Consider the following 18,083-nt stretch of genomic DNA (forward strand, 5'->3'; position numbering starts at 1 on the left):
TGTAATATATGTATTTCTCTCAGTTTTACTCTGATAATACTTGATGTATAAACACTGTATTAGTTTAGGTTGTACAGCATAATTATTTGACATATTTGTACATGTATCTTTATATTGTCATAACATCTGTATTAGTAGGACAAATGCCTGAAAACTGAGCTTCTTTGTGAAAGTGAAGTTGCTCAGTCGTGTCTGACACTTTGCAACCCCATAGGCTCCGCTGTCCATGGGTTTTTCCAGGCAAGAATACTGGAATGGGTTGCCATTTCCTTCTCCAGGGGATCTTCCCAACCCAGGGACCGAACCCGGGTCTCCTGCATTGCAGACAGATGCTTTACCATCTGAGCCACCAGGGAAAGGCATTTAAATTTAAAATCCTAATCGTCTTTTCAGTTTCCTTCCCATAAGGTTCAACCTATTTATGCCCACACCAGCATATTATGAGATGGCCTCTTTGCTTACAGTGGAGCCAGTGTTGATGTTTTCATATTTTAAATTTTTTGCTAATATTTTTCATTAAAAGTTTTTAATGATTGCATAACAGATCTTGTTCTGTAGGTAATGTACATTTTCCAGCCTGTTTTCAGACGATGGGCATTTACTTAATTTCCTTTATAAAAAATTTTTTTTTTTAGTTTTGCTGCTGCATAAACAGTGTTAAAGATTCTTTAAACGTTTGTCCTTATGTGCTAGTGGATTTATGACTGTGAAAAAGGTTGGGTTGAGGATATAATTTACATTAGCTCTCTATCTGTGGGCTCCTCATCTGTGGATATGGAGAGCTGCCATTCTTTAGAAGGGACTTGAGCATCAGTGGATTTTGGTATCCATGGGGAACAACTGTAGTACTAATTTTTATGAATAGTTCTGTACTGTTTATTAAGATGGCTAAGAAGAGGTGGCAGGAATACACAGAAGAACTGTACAAAAAAGATCTTCACGACCAAGATAGTCACGATAATGTGATCACTGACCTAGAGCCAGACATCTTGGAATGTGAAGTCAAGTGGGCCTTAGAAAGCATCACTACGAACAAAGCTAGTGGAGGTGATGGAATTCCAGTTGAGCTATTTCAAGTCTTGAAAGATGATGCTGTGAAAGTGCTGCACTCAATATGCCAGCAAATTTGGAAAACTCAGCAGTGGCCACAGGACTGGAAGAGGTCAGTCTTCATTCCAATCCCAAAGAAAGGCAATGCCAAAGAATGCTCAAACTACCACACAATTGCACTCATCTCACACGCTAGTAAAGTCATGCTCAAAATTCTCCAAGCCAGGCTTCAGCAGTATGTAAACCGTGAACTCCCAGATGTTCAAGCAGGTTTTAGAAAAGGCAGAGGCACCAGAGATCAAATTGCCAACATCCGCTGGATCATGGAGAAAGCAAGAGAGTTCCAGAAAAACATCTATTTCTGCTTCATTGACTATGCCAAAGCCTTTGACTGTGTGGATCACAATAAACTGTGGAAAATTCTGAAAGAGATGGGAATACCAGACCACCTGACCTGCCTCTTGAGAAACCTGTATGCAGGTCAGGAAGCAACAGTTAGAACTGGACATGGAACAACAGACTGGTTCCAAATAGGAAAAGGAGGGCATCAAGGCTGTATATTGTCACCTTGCTTATTTAACTTATATGCAGAGTACATCATGAGGAACGCTGGGCTGGAAGAAGCACAAGCTGGAATCAAGATTGCTGGGAGAAATATCAATAACCTCAGATATGCAGATGACACCACCCTTATGGCAGAAAGTGAAGAGGAACTCAAAAGCCTCTTGATGAAAGTGAAAGAGGAGAGTGAAAAGGTTGGCTTGAAGCTCAACATTCAGAAAACAAAAATCATGGCATTTGGTCCCATCACTTCATGGGGAATAGATGGAAAAACAGTGGAAACAGTGTCAGACTTTATTTTTTTGGGCTCCAAAATCACTGCAGATGCTGATTGCAGCCATGAAATTAAAAGACGCTTGCTCCTTGGAAGGAAAGTTACGACCAACCTTGATAGTATATTAAAAAGCAGAGACATTACTTTGCCAACCAAAGTCCGTCTAGTCAAGGCAATGGTTTTTCCCGTGGTCATGTATGGATGTGAGAGTTGGACTGTGAAGAAAGCTGATCGCCAAAGAATCGATGCTTTTGAACTGTGGTGTTGAAGAAGACTCTTGAGAGTCCCTTGTACTGCAAGGAGATCCAACCAGTCCATTCTAAAGGAGATCAATCCTGGGTGTTCATTGGAGGGACTGATGCTAAAGCTGAAACTGCAATACTTTGGCCACCTCATGCGACGAGTTGACTCATTGGAAAAGACTCTGATGCTGGGAAAGGTTGGAGGCGGGAGGAGAAGGGGACGACAGAGAATGAGATGGCTGGATGGCATCACTGACCCTATGGACATGAGTTTGAGTGTACTCCGGGAGTTGGTGATGGACAGGGAGGCCTGGCGTGCTGTGATTCATGGGGTCGCAGAGAGTTGGACATGACTGAGCGACTGAACTGAACTGAACTGAACTGATTATTATTTGCATTTACCTTGACAGCAATGTTTGAGCTTTCCCCTTTCCCACATCCTCAGAAGAGATGGTTATTATCTATATTTTTATTTCTTTCTGGCCAGAAAAGGTATGTTTGGTTATTGGAATCACATTTTTTTTTTCCTTAGTAATTTTGAGTATCTTTTTGTTGTTATTGTTTGTTTGTTACTGGGATTTGTTTTCTGTGCATTTCCAATCTTTGGCTGTTTTTCCTGTTGCATTGTCTGTCTTTTGCGTCAATATATACATACATACCACACGACATACTGTCATTAAGAAATCCAGTCTGACCCCAGATTCTAACTTACTTTCCTACGTTTTCCTACAGTGTTTTTTATTTTTTACATTTATATCTTTATTTTTAAAAATATGATGTAACTTGAAATCTTCCGTGAATAAAAAGTTGTAGAAATTAAATAAATTTTTAAAAATATATGATGTAAAGGAAGATCTTTATTTTTCTCTAGAGCAGTGCTGTCCAATAGAAATGGAATGCAAGATACTTATGTAATTTTAAGTTTTCAGTCAAGCTGCATTAAAAAAAATAAAAAGAAACAGGTGAAGTTAATAGTATATTTTATTTCACCAACTTAACCCACTATATAAAAATATTATTTTTACATATAATTTATTTTAAACAAATTAAATCTTTGAAATGCAGTGTGTATTTTACACTTATATCAAATATCAGTTCAGACTAGGCATGTTTTAGTTGATCAGTGGCCACATGTGGCTAGTGGCTTTTGTTGAATAGCACGTGTTAGATGGATCAGATGGATGGCTAGTTGTGCTAGCTTCATTTATTAAATAATCATCCTGTTTTTGTTGAATTAAATTTCACACTTGTCATATCTGAAATTGTTTCATAATAAGATCTGTTTTTGGATTTTTGATTCTGATTTTAATCTATATCTCTTACACCAACACCACAGATTTTATTTCATTGAATTTTCTTAGATGTTCTTGGACATGTATTCCATATATAAACTCTAAATCAGTTGTTTTTTTTTTTTTTACTGTTGTCCCCCCTCAAAGGAAGTTAAAAAACCTATTGTGATTCTAAACAGAAAAGGGTTAAATGTATAATTTGGGTATAGTCGGCATTTTTTTATTGTCTTCCCAGTCAGGAATGTGGTTTGCCTTCTTCCATTCATTCAGTTCTCATTTCATTTCTTCAATAAGATCCTTGTTTTTAAAAAACAGATTCTTTTATCTTTTTTTTTGGCTGTTATTCATGGAGATCCGCCCCCCCCAATTTCTGATAAGCAAACCATGTGCTTCATTGCTTGGATAAAGAAGAAATAATTGATGTTGATGTTTGACTATTTCTTATATCATAATCTCTTACTAATAGTAAATTTTTAACTATAGAATTTAAGTATTACTGACACTCCATGTTTTCATGCGTTTCCCCAGCTCATTCTTAGGCATTTGGCCCGAGAAGCTCGTTTGAGATCTGCGAATTTGTATGCTAAAAAAGATTCTCAAAATTTGTTTCTGGCTTATCTCTCTTTCCTGAAACTAAGACATCTGGAGCTCAACAGGTACAACCTGAGGTTTTTCCCTCTCTCTCTTTAATGACTAATGTGTTACTGAGTTCCAGAAATTCTTCACTGCTGTCCTTCTTTCACCCTCTGGAGTATCAAAGAATTTGTAGATATTTTACAAACTACTGCAGAAATTAAAAGGTTTTACTATAGAGCCTTCAGAAATAAATTCCCTTGCCCATTACATGACCTGTGATGTTGCTGTTTTGATTTCAATTGCTGAGTGAGTCTGCTGCTCTCACCAGTACTTCTTCCCATGTGCTAAGACAGTTACTAACATTGATATCTATCCTTTTCTGTCCGAGAAAATGGAAAATATCCTAAATCCTAGAGCATGTAGGAGGAGAACGTGTATTCTGGGGGGTATATATTGGTTTCCTAGGGTTGCCATAACAAGGTCTCACGAACTGGTGGCTTAGAAGAACAAAATTTATTCTCTCACACGTCTGGAGGAAAACTGAAATCAAAGTGTTGGTCAGGTTGATTGCTTCCAGAGGCTCTGAGGGAGAATCTGATCCATGCCTCTCTTTTAGCTTCTTGGGTTTGCTGGCAGTCCTTTGTGTTCCCTGACAGTCTTTCTCTCCACTGTCACACGGTGTTCTTCACGTGTGTGTGTTTGTATGTCTGTGTCCAAAACTCCCTCTTCTAATAAGAATGTCAGTCTTTGGACTAACACCCGTCTTAGTCCAATATGACCTTATTTTAACTTCATTACACCTATAGAGATCCTATTTCCAAAAAAGATTACATTCTGAGGTTCCTAGTGGACATGAATTAGGAGGGGGCACTATTCAACCCAGTATCAGTTCAGTTCAGTCCAGTTCAGTCGCTCAGTCGTGTCCGACTCTCCGCGACCCCATGAATCACAGCACGCCAGGCCTCCCTGTCCATCACCAACTCCCGGAGTACACTCAAACTCATGTCCACAGAGTCGGTGATGCCATCCAGCCATCTCATTCTCTGTCGTCCCCTTCTCCTCCCGCCCCCAACCTTTCCCAGCATCAGAGTCTTTTCCAATGAGTCAACTCGTCGCATGAGGTGGCCAAAGTATTGGAGTTTCAGCTTTAGCATCAGTCCCTCCAATGAACATCCAGGATTGATCTCCTTTAGAATGGACTGGTTGGATCTCCTTGCAGTATAAGGGACTCTCAAGAGTCTTCTCCAACACCACAGTTCAAAAGCATCGATTCTTCGGCGATCAGCCTTCTTCACAGTCCAACTCTCACATCCATACATGACCACGGGAAAAACCATTGCCTTGACTAGACGGACCTTGGTTGGCAAAGTAATGTCTCTGCTTTTTAATATACTATCAAGGTTGGTCATAACTTTCCTTCCAAGGAGCAAGCGTCTTTTAATTTCATGGCTGCAATCAGCATCTGCAGTGATTTTGGAGCCCAAAAAAATAAAGTCTGACACTGTTTCCACTGTTTTTCCATCTATTTCCCATGAAGTGATGGGACCAGATGCCATGATCTTTGTTTTCTGAATGTTGGGCTTCAAGCCAACCTTTTCACTCTCCTCTTTCACTTTCATCAAGAGGCTTTTGAGTTCCTCTTCACTTTCTGCCATAAGGGTGGTGTCATCTGCATATCTGAGGTTATTGATATTTCTCCCAGCAATCTTGATTCCAGCTTGTGCTTCTTCCAGCCCAGCGTTCCTCATGATGTACTCTGCATATAAGTTAAATAAGCAAGGTGACAATATACAACCTTGACGTACACCTTTTCCTATTTGGAACCAGTCTGTTGTTCCATGTCCAGTTCTGACTGTTGCTTCCTGACCTGCATACAGGTTTCTCTATAGTACAATAGAAATATTAAAATTCACAGGTGTCGGGTCTTCCCTGGTGGTCCACTGGCTCCTGGCTAAGACTCTGTGCTTCCAATGTGGGGGGTCCAGTTCTATCCTCGGTCAGGGAACTAGATCCCATCTGCTATGACTAAGAGTTCACATGCCGCGTCCCATGCTGCAGTGAAGACCTGGCACAGCCAAGTACAGAAATAAATCTTTTTAAAAAATTCTCTGGTATCTCCAGACACTTCACCAGAGAGAATTTTCCATGACACTACCATTTCCAGAGGTCCTTGGTGTAGACATCAAGTTGGTCAGTGGACTAGTCAGATTGTAGTATAAAACTGGCTGCTACTCAGTCATATGTACATATTTGGTTTTGGGATGCTAAGAGAATTGGTACTAAGTAGAGGAGGTTGAAAATAGACATAATGATGACTTTTCTAACCACTTTATGTATGCTCTTATTGTCAGCCGAGCCTGGGAAATTTGCCACTTTTGGTCATCTGGCTCTGTGTCATCGTACCACCTTGCTCAATTACTTGGTGCCACGGGGTTATACCAGAGGTCATCTCTGTCATCCGTCCGTCTGTAGGCAAAACCTCTTTTCAAATCTGAGTGACACTTCAGTAGAGGAATCATGGGATTGTCAAGCGCTCTTCCACTCACCTTACTTGATATGGACAGAAGAGGCACTTTTACCTCCTAGGAAAGAGTGCAGAATTTGGTTTTCTTGGTTCTCAAGCTGGCTGTATTTTAGGGAGGGGACCGAAAGGAGAAGAGTCTGCTCCTAGTACAGGGAGTATATAGAAGGTATTATATAAATGTGTGTTGAGTTAAGGAATTTTTTCCTCATGGGGTAGCTCTTGGCGTACGTGCTTTGACTCCTTTGACTTCCAAAACAGCAGTATACGTGGAAGGTTTTATTACTCCTCACTGCCAAATTACCATCCGTCAGAACTAAGTTATTTGCAGTTCCTGAAATCTAGTGCCCTACTTCGCATTTCTTCTGGATTCCTCCTAATCTTGCTCCCACCTCCAAGTTATTAACATTTTTCTCTGCAATACTTCTGTATTTTTACAGGGTTCTTGAATTATTGATGTTTTTATATCTGTCCTCCACTACACTGGGAGCTACTTGAGAGCAGAAATTGTCTTTGTTTTCCCATCTCCACATAGTGTCTTGACAGATCGGAAGCCTTAGTTCAAAGAAGGAAATAAAGGCTTGAAAGAGTAATTTGCCTAAGGTCACACAGCTGGTGTATGGCAGCATCAGAAGGAGAATCTAGACCTAAATCACTCAACAGCTATAAAGAAAAAAGCGCTGCACAGGTGTCAGGAGACCCAAGGACTAACCTTGAGTTGGCAGCTCTTGTGTTATCCTGCCTGGGTGCGATTCTTTACCTTTATGGTATTTTGATTCTTGTTTGTAATGCTCTTTTTAGGACCATCAACCAAAGGTACTTTTTGTATGTGTTTCTTCCAAGGAAACTGAAAAAGTCTCAATTCCCTATAGATTCCTTTTAAGCTAAGCAGCTGAAGAGAGTTGTTCAGGTGCTTTATAGGGCCCTTTTGGATCTTATGTTCCTCGTCTTTGTGCCTTACCTGAATGCTCTCCCGTAGGTGACTCCAACCCTTTATTCTTTTTCTCATCTGTATGTTGAGATGTGAGATTTCCTCAAGAGCAACTGCCTTCTGCTCTCCAAGGTCCTGAAAAGATACCCCTGGGCTTCCTGAAAATTCCTGTTTCCCGGAATGCAGATTTGAGTTCTGATTGATTCTTTTTGTTTTTTTTAAAGTCCTTATTGAATTTGTTACAACATTGCTTCTGCTTTATGTTTTGTTTTTTTGGCTACAAGGCATGTAGGATCTTGGCTCCCTAACCAGGGATTGAACCTGCACCCCCTGCAATGTCTTAACCACTGGACTGCCAGGGAAATCCTCTGATTGGTTCTTGAAGAAAAAGAAGATGGCAGATGATCTGGTTATTGGAAAACACAGGAGAATGAAAGGCACTACTCAGGTGATATAGTCAGATCTTCTGTTATTTTGTGTTTTCCCATCTCTCCCTCTTTTCTTTGGCTGTCTCAGTGAGTCCACCTCTGCTTCTCTTGTTGCTGAGGTCTCAGACTTTACTCTGTGGGTGCTGGCATGACTGAACTCAGATGTAGGATTAAGGACATTAGGACTGGAGGATTAGGTAGAGTCCAGAAGCTGATGGATTTATCTATCAGAGAGACTTGAGAAACTGTATCTCTCACAGTCAGACCTTGGTCTGGGGTCAACACAGTGTTGTCATTGATCTTACCCTGAGGATTCACCTCAGTGAATCCCTGAGAAACTGGAATGTTTTCCCTCCCATCCTAAGAATTCTGCTGCTTAGGAAATGACCCCAAAGTGATAGTTCTAAAGTCCCCTCCCTGTTCCCACAGAGTACCACAGAAGGATTCAGATGAAGAGCCTGACTCTTAGGATGTGAAACTACCAGGATGAGATTTTTTTTTTTCTTTTCAAGAGTATTTTCTTTGCTGTTGATATTCAGTGCTTCACTATTTTGTTAATTATGTTGTTATTCCTCTCCTGTATCCTTCCCATTTAATTAATTGCCAGTTTCTGACATTTTTAAACTGCCGCCTCCTTCCATTCCCACTGTGTCCTGTTTTAGGTCTTTCCTAGGTGGTGGCCGCTGACTCCCTGCCTTTATCTGAGCATTTGTCTCACTCCATTGCCCCACTCCCAGGTTTCCTCTGTACTGTGTCTTGGTGATGTTTCTGACTCAAAACTGTGTCATCTGACTACTCAGTCATCTTTAATGATGACTTTTATCCTTCACCTATGGGGTAAAATCTAAATCTCTTTGGAATGGCTTACAAGGCTCTTGATGATCTTGTCCAGTGGGCACTCCTAAGTTCATAGATGGGGGATTTGTGAGGAAGAACAGACCATTTGCAGAGAAGTAGACAACTGCATCTTTGTGCACTTAGGTTTTTGGGGATTCTATATGTAATTATAAAATGTAAGGAGAGAAAGTCTTTCTACAGTTTTTTTTTTTGGCTGATGAAAGAAGCAAAGGGATCCTTCTCTTTTGTCAAACTGAGTACTTTCTAGGGAAGCCAAGATCTTTGCAAACTGCTCATGGAAACTACTCTTTCTCTTTGTAATAACAGAGGTAGGCCACGGACCACTGAGGACACTCATTAAGCATGTACTCCCAAAATACTGAAAAGAGAGTCTATTAGAAACAAACTTTTATTAAAAGACTATGTTAGGCACTGTGCCCAGGCACGTGGATACCAGTGAACAAGACAGACATATTCGCTTCAGGAATCTGCGATCGTAGCTTGGAAAACAGACAGCTAGTTCTAAAGTATTTCTCTGGAGATAAAACCAGTTCCAAACTATCTGTTGTCTTGATCATAACTCCTTTAGAGTTACTGTCTTCATAGTTTTCTTTTTCCTTAAGATTATTAGTTCCTCTTGTGCTTCCTCTTTTCTGCCTTCAAATCAGCATTTCACAAAGGCTTTAGCTGACCTGTGTAGCAACGATCTTCCCTGTGCTGCAATGAAAGAAATGGTGTACAGTTTAGTTTCCTCAATTCTCACCTCTCTTTGCTTCTGCAATCCCTCTTCTCGCTACTTAACTCACACTGTCTTCCAGTGGTCCTCAGAGGCCTTTTCCTAGTCTTCTCTGTGGCACCTGACACCACTCATGCCTCTCCCTCTTCAGTCTCAGAGCACTGTTGGATACAGTGCAGTTTGCTCAGTCTCTCCCGTTCTCCCCACCACCTCTCCCCTTACCCTACTTGCTTCTCCTCTGAACCTCTGACAGAATCTTCATATCTATTCAGGGCTTTGTTGCTGTTTTCAGCTTTGTGTCTGGTGATGTTTTCTTCACACCCAGAATCCTCTAGAGGATTCTGGAGAGTAATATGAAACCTTACAATAACACTGATGTTTCTGTGTCATGCATGTAGAGAAATTTCAGTTCTCTAGTGCCTGAGAATTTTAGAAGTGAAATACTATAGTATGCATTCACAAATAATTTTTACCAGCATAGTCCAGGATTGAAAGCTATTGTTGCATTCAAAATTGTATTTGGAATACAGTAGTTAATTTTTCTGTAACTATGTAAAAGTAACAGAGCAAGCCATTCCAAGGTTCATACCTAGTTTAGACAAAACAGTCAAAGGATTTACCTACCTTATAAGAACTATCTTTCTCCTTCTGTAGTACTTTTTGAAAAATGGGCAGCAGATCTAAATCAACATTTCTGCAAAGAAGACATACAGATGGCCAAAAAAGCACATGAAAAGATGCTCAACATCACTAATTATCAGAGAATGCAAATCAAAACTACAGGGAAGTGCTCCCTCGTACCATTCCGACAAATAGCCATCATCAAAAAGTCTAGAAACACAGAAAACAACATAGTGTTGTAAAGCAATTATCCTCCAATTAAAAATAAATTTTAAAAAAGTAGGGACATGAAAAAAGAAAGAGACGATGCCAATAAAGGGTATTTTAATTGGTAAAAAAGTGAATACATACCCGAGAAAATTAAAATATTTAGTTCTTTAAAACAAGGCTACAAACAATAAATGCTGGAAAGGATGTGGAGAAAAGGGACCCCTCTTACACTGTGGGTGGGGATGTAAATTGGTATAACCACTATGGAGAACAGTATGGAGGTTCCTTAAAAAACTAAAAATAGAAGTACCGTGTGATCCAGCAATCCCACTCCTGGCCATATTTCCACGGAAGCTCATAGTTGGAAAAGACACTTGCACCTCAGTATTCATTGCAGCACTGTTTACAATAGCCAAGACGTGGAAGCAAACTAAGTGTCCATTGACAGGAATGGATAAAGATGATGCGGTACATGTATATATAATGACACATTACTCAGACATAAAAAAGAACAAAATAATGCCATTTGCAGCAACATGGATGGGCCTAGAGAGTATCATACTGAGTGAAATAAGTCAGAGATGATTTCCATCATATGTGGAACCTAATTTTAAAAAATTATACAAATGCACTTTTTTACAAAATGAAAATCAACACAGATACTGAAAACAAGCATATGATTACCAAATGGGAAATGTTAGAGGTGGGAGGATGAATCAGGAGCTTGGGATTTTGGTGGCTCAGACAATAATAGAATCTGCTGCAATCAGGGAGACCTGGGTTCGATTTCTGGGTCAGGAAGATCCCCTGGAGAAGGAATTGGCTACCCACTCCAGTATTCTTGCTTGAAGAATTCCATGGACAGAAGCTACAGTCCATGGGGTCACAAAGAGTTGGATACAACTGAACAACTAACACTTTCACTTTGAATCACTTTGCTGTTTTACATCTGAGACTAATAAAATATTGTAAATCAACTGTACTCCAGTAAAATTAAAAAGTTGGACTGAGACTCTTTGGCACCTTTTCAATGTTTTGTTGATTTTATGATAAAATTTATTTCAAGAGTTTTAGAGCAGATACTTCAGTGTGTGAATCCAGTTCATCAGTCAGTTCAGTTCAGTTCAGTCGCTCAGTCGTGTCCGACTCTCCGCGACCCCCTGAATCACAGCACGCCAGGCCTCCCTGTCCATCACCAACTCCCGGAGTACACTCAAACTCATGTCCACAGAGTCGGTGATGCCATCCAGCCATCTCATTCTCCGTCGTCCCCTTCTCCTCCCGCCCCCAACCTTTCCCAGCATCAGAGTCTTTTCCAGTGAGTCAACTCGTCGCATGAGGTGGCCAAAGTATTGGAGTTTCAGCTTTAGCATCAGTCCCTCCAATGAACATCCAGGATTGATCTCCTTTAGAATGGACTGGTTGGATCTCCTTGCAGTATAAGGGACTCTCAAGAGTCTTCTCCAACACCACAGTTCAAAAGCATCGATTCTTCGGCAATCAGCCTTCTTCACAGTCCAACTCTCACATCCATACATGACCACGGGAAAAACCATTGCCTTGACTAGACGGACCTTGGTTGGCAAAGTAATGTCTCTGCTTTTTAATATAGTGCTCTTTAAATTCTTTGTGATCATTGCTAATTATTTTGAGTTCTGAGCACTGACAATGTTTTGAGTACTTTCAACTTTTACATAGCTTTAGAACCAGTATTTACATTGCTAACAATTATAAGCCTCAGGTGAGTTTTGTCGAAAACATTTTTTTTTTAAGTATTAGAAAAGCCAATTACTATTAACTTTGAACTGAATCTTACACAGTATTAAAGTCATTACTACTTGTCATAGTTTTTGTACAATATCATATGTTTCAGACTGTGATGCATGTCATTGTTTCCTTGTTCCCTTTCAGATCCACAAGATTAACGTTTATAAAATTTAAAAGCAATGTTAAAAATGTATCCAGGAGCTTCCCTGGGGGCTCCCAATGCAGGGGGCCTGGGTTTGATGCCTGGTTTTATACTAAGACCCAGTGCAGCCAAATAAACAAAAATAATGAAAATAAATATAAAAAAATGTATCCAGACTTCCTCACTTCATTCTGTTTATTCCTCATATTTTAAGTTCTTGGCATTTATAGATACGAAAACACTGCACAATTGTTGTCAAAGAATAACAGTACAGTAATGATAAGAACAAAGGAGAAGCCAAACAAATATATTATTTAGAGATTTTAGCAGTATGAGGATTTAACAAAGTGATGATTTTTATAAATGTAGAATGAAGAATGTCCAGCCCTAGCCACAGAGCTTGTGACTGAACTGGCAGGTGGTACCACGAATGTGTCTCCTGCAATGACAGGAATTCCTCTATTGATAGACCCTGTGTTAGCCTAGACATTGCTAATGAGTATATGTTAGGATTGATATCACTTATTTTACTGTTTATCAGTTGCTATTTTGTTTTCTTTAGCAATCAGTATGGCTTATTAATGTATACTAACTGAATACCGGTATGGAACAGAATACTGTAGAGGGCCATGAACATGAGTTAATATGCTACTATGACTTTTAAGGGCTTCCCTGGTGGCCCATGGTAAAGAATCCACCTGCCAATACAGGAGATGTGGGTTCGATCCCTGGGTTGGGGAAGATCCCCTGGAGAAGGAATGGTAACCCACTCCAGCCTTTTTGCTTGGGAACTCTTGTGGACAGAGGAGCCTGGTGGGCTATTGTCAATGGGGTCGCAAAAAAGCCGGACACGACTAGACAACTAAAAACAGCATGACTTTTAAGTATTGAGCTGGTTCGGTTTGGAAGTCAGGTGGGGCATATTTAGAAATTACAGTAATAAGGGGCCTCAAGAGTTAGGATACTTACTTTTAATGCATGGTTCTTGTGGAGTGAGGGGAAGGTATGGTCTTTTTGTTTTTCCTGATTCTTTTCAGCTGAATAAACAAAAGTAGATAGACTGAGTTTGAATAAAAGCGAGAAAGTGCCTTCACTTTATTTCTAGTCAGATGAGGTGGCCTGGGTATTGGTGGTTATGTAATAATTTCCAGCTTTGTTGTTTGTTGTTGTTCACTCACTTGGTTGTGTCCAACTCTTTACAACCCCATGAGCTGCAGCACGCTAGGCTTCCCTGTCCTCACCAATTCCTGGAGCTTGCTCAAACTCATGTCGATTGAGTCAGTGAGGCCATCCAGCCATCTCATCCTCGTCGTCCTCTTCTCCAGCCTTTAATCTTTCCCAGCATCAGGGTCTTTTCAAATGAGTCAGTTTTTTGCATTAGGTGGCCAAAGTATTGGAGCTTCAGCTTCAACGTCAGTTCTTCCAATGAATATATTCAGGACTGATTTCCTTTAGGATGGATTGGTTTGATCTCCTTGCAGTCCAAGGGACCCTCAAGAGTCTTCTTCAACATCACAGTTCAAATGCATCAATTCTTTGGTGCTCAGATTTCTTTATAGTCCAGCTCTCACATCCATACATGACCACTGGCAATGGCAACCCACTCCAGTACTCTTGCCTGGAAAATCCCATGGACAGAGGAGCCTGGTAAGCTGCAGTCCATGGGGTCGCTACTAGTCGGACACGACTGAGCGACTTCACTTTCACTTTTCACTTTCATGCATTGGAGAAGGAAATGGCAACCCACTCCAGTGTTCTTGCCTGGAGAATCCCAGGGATGGCAGAGCCTGGTGGGCTGCCATCTATGGGTTTGCACAGAGTCGGACACGACTGAAGTGACTTAGCAGCAGCAGCAGGTTGTTCATAACTTTCCTTCCGAGGAGTAGGCATCTTTTAATTTCATGGCTACAATCACCATCTGCCGTGATGTTGGAGCCCAAGAAAATAAAATCTGTCACTGTTTCCATTGTTTCCCCACCTATTTGCCATGAAGTGATAGGACCAGGTGCCATCATCTTTGTCTTTTGAGTGTTGAGTTTCAAACCAGCTTTTTCACTCCTCTTTGCAGCTGCTGCTGCTGCTGCTAAGTCACTTCAGTCGTGTCCGACTCTGTGTGACCCCATAGATGGAAGCCCACCAGGCTCCCCTGTCCCTGGGATTCTCCAGGCAAGAACACTGAAGTGGGTTGCCATTTCCTTGCTAGGTGTTATTAAAATGCTTAGTGCAAGACTGGGATTCACTGTCATTCTTGCAAGTTATTTCACACTTAGAAAATAGCATGTTATGAGAGAGGAGGTTCTCTCACACTTACAGGATGTGGTTAGGGAGGGGAGGGCGGAGATCCAAACAGATAATTTAATGTTTAGTTTTTCTTGTCCTGCCTTAAAATATAAATTTTAAGCAATGATCATAACATGATATATTCATACAGTAGAATATTATTCTGTAATAAAAAGTCAAGTACTGATAAGTGTTACAACCTAGTTGAGTCTTAAATATACTGAGTAAAAGAAGCCAGACACAAAAGATGACAAATGATTTCATTTCTATGAAATCTCCAGAATAGACAGATCTATGGAAATAGGAAATAGTGGTTGCCAGAGGATTGAGGGATTTGAGGTGGGGGAAGGTCATGGATAAGGGATTTCTTTGGGGGGTGATGGAAATCTTCAAAAATTGTGATGCTGGTTGAAACAACTCTGTAAATTTATTAAAATGTGTTGAATTATATACTTTAAATGGGTGAATTATATGGTATGTAAATTACATCTCAAGAAAGCTGTTAAAAAATTAAAAATTTACATTTAGGGAGTCCCTTGGTCGTCCAGTGGTTAGACCAGTGCCAGACTTGGGTTTGATCCCTGGTCAGGGAACTAGGATTCTACAAGCTGCATAGTGCACCCACCCCTAATTATTAATACATTTAGAATTGAAATTAATAAAAGTTGAAAATTTTGAATTAAGTAAGATGTGGGCAGTGTAGAGATAATTTGTGTTATCTCGATGAGCACAGTTCAGTAGAAGTAGAATGCATACGTATGCAATTAAAAATTTTCTAGTAGCCATATTTATTCAGTGAAAAAAAAAGGTGAAAATAATTTTAGTATATTTTTAATCCAGTAAGTCAAATATATTAGTGTACGCAGTTCCTCAGTTGCCACATATGTCTCCTTTTGCTCACCCTGAAACAGAGTAACAGTAACTACTTACGGTTGTTGTGAGAATTAAGTGAGTTAAACATCTATTCCATGTTTATTGTGTGTCAGATACTATACTGAATTTAAGTGGACTTCCCTGGTGGTCCAGTGATTAAGATTTCACACTTCAAAAAACAAAACAGGGACTTCCCTGGCGGTCCAGTAGTTAAGACTCTGCCTTCCAATGAAGAGGGCGCAGGTTTGATCCCTGATTGGGGAACTAAGATCCCACATGCCACACAGTGTGGCCAAAAATAAAAATACAAAAAGCATATTGAAAACAAAACAACCCCCGCCCAAACAAATGACTGTGCTTCCACTGCAGGGTCACAGATTCGATCCCTGATCTGGGAACTAAGATTCTGAATGCTGCTTGGTGTGGACAATAGAAAAATAAAGCTGGAGATTTTATCTGCACTTAGTAGAAAGGGAAATACTAATTACGGAAGAAGGCATGGTTTAGTTTGTGCGTTAATAGTGAGTGTAGGGAACCATGAAGACTGTTTGATGTATATATTGTTAAATACATGTGTGTATACTTAAAGGGGTATATACACAGGACCGTAGCTATCAGTTCCCACTAGAATGCATGTGTGTGTGTGTGTGCACACGCGTGTGCGTGTGCTGGTGGTGTGGAAGAAAGTTGATAAAGAATGTCAGAACCATGCTCCTAGACATCTTGTGCTTAGACTAGGGTTTCAGAATTGGCTGGTGAGCAAAGGGTGGGCAGAATCTGTCCTTCAAGCTACAGACAGAAGCCATGAAAATAGCCAGAAAGCAGTGTTCAGGGGTGAAACGACTCAGGAGGCAAAAAGAAGGGACTTGGCTGAGAGAGGGGAAAAAAATCAGATGTGATTGTCATGCAGAGTGCGTCCCTGTAGGGTCACCCACCTGTTCACCAAGACTCAACAGAAAACCACAGTACCATATGCTGTAGATTAAGAAATAGGTTTCAATTCAGCGTCAGCAAGTAAAAAGAGGGCACGAGTCCCATTCCTCCTCTTCTTTCCATAAACAAGCAAACTGGGCACCCTTCTGGGCATGCAGGGTGGGAGCATGGGATAGTGGAGGGATCCTGCCACATTACTGCTCTCATCGTAAGGCAAGCAGTGCAAGAGCCACCTTACCAGGACTTCCCTGATGATCCATTGGCTAAGACTCCAGGCTCCTGATGCAGAGGGTCCAGATTCGATCCCTGGTGAGGGAACTAGATATCACATGCTGCAACCAAGACTTAGTGCAGCCAAATAAATAGCTTTAAAAAAGGCGGGGAGGGGAAAGCTACCTTATCAATGAGGAGACACAAACTGCTTAGGCACCAAGGATTCTGGGTTAGTGTCAGCTGTTGACAGGGTGTGGTGAACAGACTCCTGCAGTGTCCTCTAATGATCCTCCTCCACTGGTATTCATACTCGTGAAATCCCCTCCCCTTGAGTGTGGGCTGGATCTAGTGACTTACTTCTAACCAAAAGAATATGGGGAAGGGAAAAGACATTGCTTCCTTGAGTAGATTATAAAAGTCTGTGATTTTCATCTTGCTGAGAAACTCCTTTACTGTCTTTGATGAAGCAAACTGCCATGTTGGAGAGACCTATGGTAAAAAACTGAGAAGTCTCCCCTGTCCAACAGCCGGTGAGGGTCTGAGGCCCTCAGTACATCAACCCTCAAGGAACTGAATCCTGCTAAAAAAAAAATGTAAGTTTGAAAATAGATCCTTTCCTAGTTGAGTCCAGATGAGCCCCACTCTTGCCAACATCTTTATTGCAGTCTTGTAGACACCCTAAAGTAGATGACCCAGCTTATGCTGTGCTTGCGTTGCTGACCCACAGAAACTCTGAGATGCTGTGAGTTGTTTCAATCCTCTTGTTTTGGGGTAATTTGTTATGTAGTGGGAGATAATACAGGAGAAGGAAATGGCAACCCACTTCAGTATTCTTGCCTGGAGAATCCCAGGAACAAAGGAACCTGGTGGGCTGCCGTCTAGGGGGTCGCACAGAGTCAGACACGACTTAATCGACTTAGCAGCAGCAGCAGCAGGAGATAATACATTGCAGGTGTTTGGAAATGTTAACTGCCCAATAACTGGAGACCTGGGGCCCCATGGTAAATTACAGTCTCCTCTGCCAATTGTTAAAAACACCACAGATCCCCCTTAGAAGGTGACTTCTTTTTTAAAATAAATATTTATATTTATTTATTTGTATTGGTTCTTCATTGCAGCATGTGGGATCTTGTTAATAGTTGGCATGTGGGATCCAGTTCTCTGACCAGGGATTGAACCCAGGACCCCTGCATTGGGAATGTGGAATGTTTGCCACTGAACCACCAGGGAAGTCCCAGAAGGTAACTTCTTGCAGCTTCACTCACTGGGAGAAGAAGGAACCCCAGGTTCTAATTAGCTACCCATGAGTGCTCAGTGTTATTTTCGGAGGTTCTGCTTCTTGTAACACAAAGATAATAATTACTCACCAGTCATGGAACAACAGACTGGTTCCAAATAGGAAAAGGTGTACGTCAAGGTTGTATATTGTCACCTTGCTTATTTAACTTATATGCAGAGTACATCATGAGGAACGCTGGGCTGGAAGAAGCACAAGCTGGAATCAAGATTGCTGGGAGAAATATCAATAACCTCAGATATGCAGATGACACTACCCTTATGGCAGAAAGTGAAGAGGAACTCAAAAGCCTCTTGATG

The 18,083-nt window shown here is 40.9% G+C and overlaps 1 long non-coding RNA gene across 7 annotated transcripts in view; it reads left to right on the forward strand.

Annotated features, from left to right (window-relative positions):
- Nucleotides 1–18,083, forward strand: part of LOC148774150 (uncharacterized) — a 29,679-nt gene that overhangs the window by 5,727 nt on the left and 5,869 nt on the right. For 4 of the 7 annotated variants that reach the window (XR_016035999.1, XR_016035995.1, XR_016035993.1 and 1 more), the window contains exon 2: nt 16,955–17,728. This is a non-coding gene — a long non-coding RNA (uncharacterized LOC148774150). Of the gene's footprint in view, nt 1–7,731; nt 17,729–18,083 lie in introns of all 7 variants that reach the window. The other 3 variants (XR_016035994.1, XR_016035996.1, XR_016035997.1) reach the window with 3 other exon arrangements.

The sequence above is a fragment of the Moschus berezovskii genome, chromosome 23, assembly GCF_049115385.1.
Source record: "Moschus berezovskii isolate FMDL1 chromosome 23, NW_MosBer_1.0, whole genome shotgun sequence".
Classification (NCBI taxonomy): Eukaryota; Metazoa; Chordata; class Mammalia; order Artiodactyla; family Moschidae; genus Moschus; species Moschus berezovskii.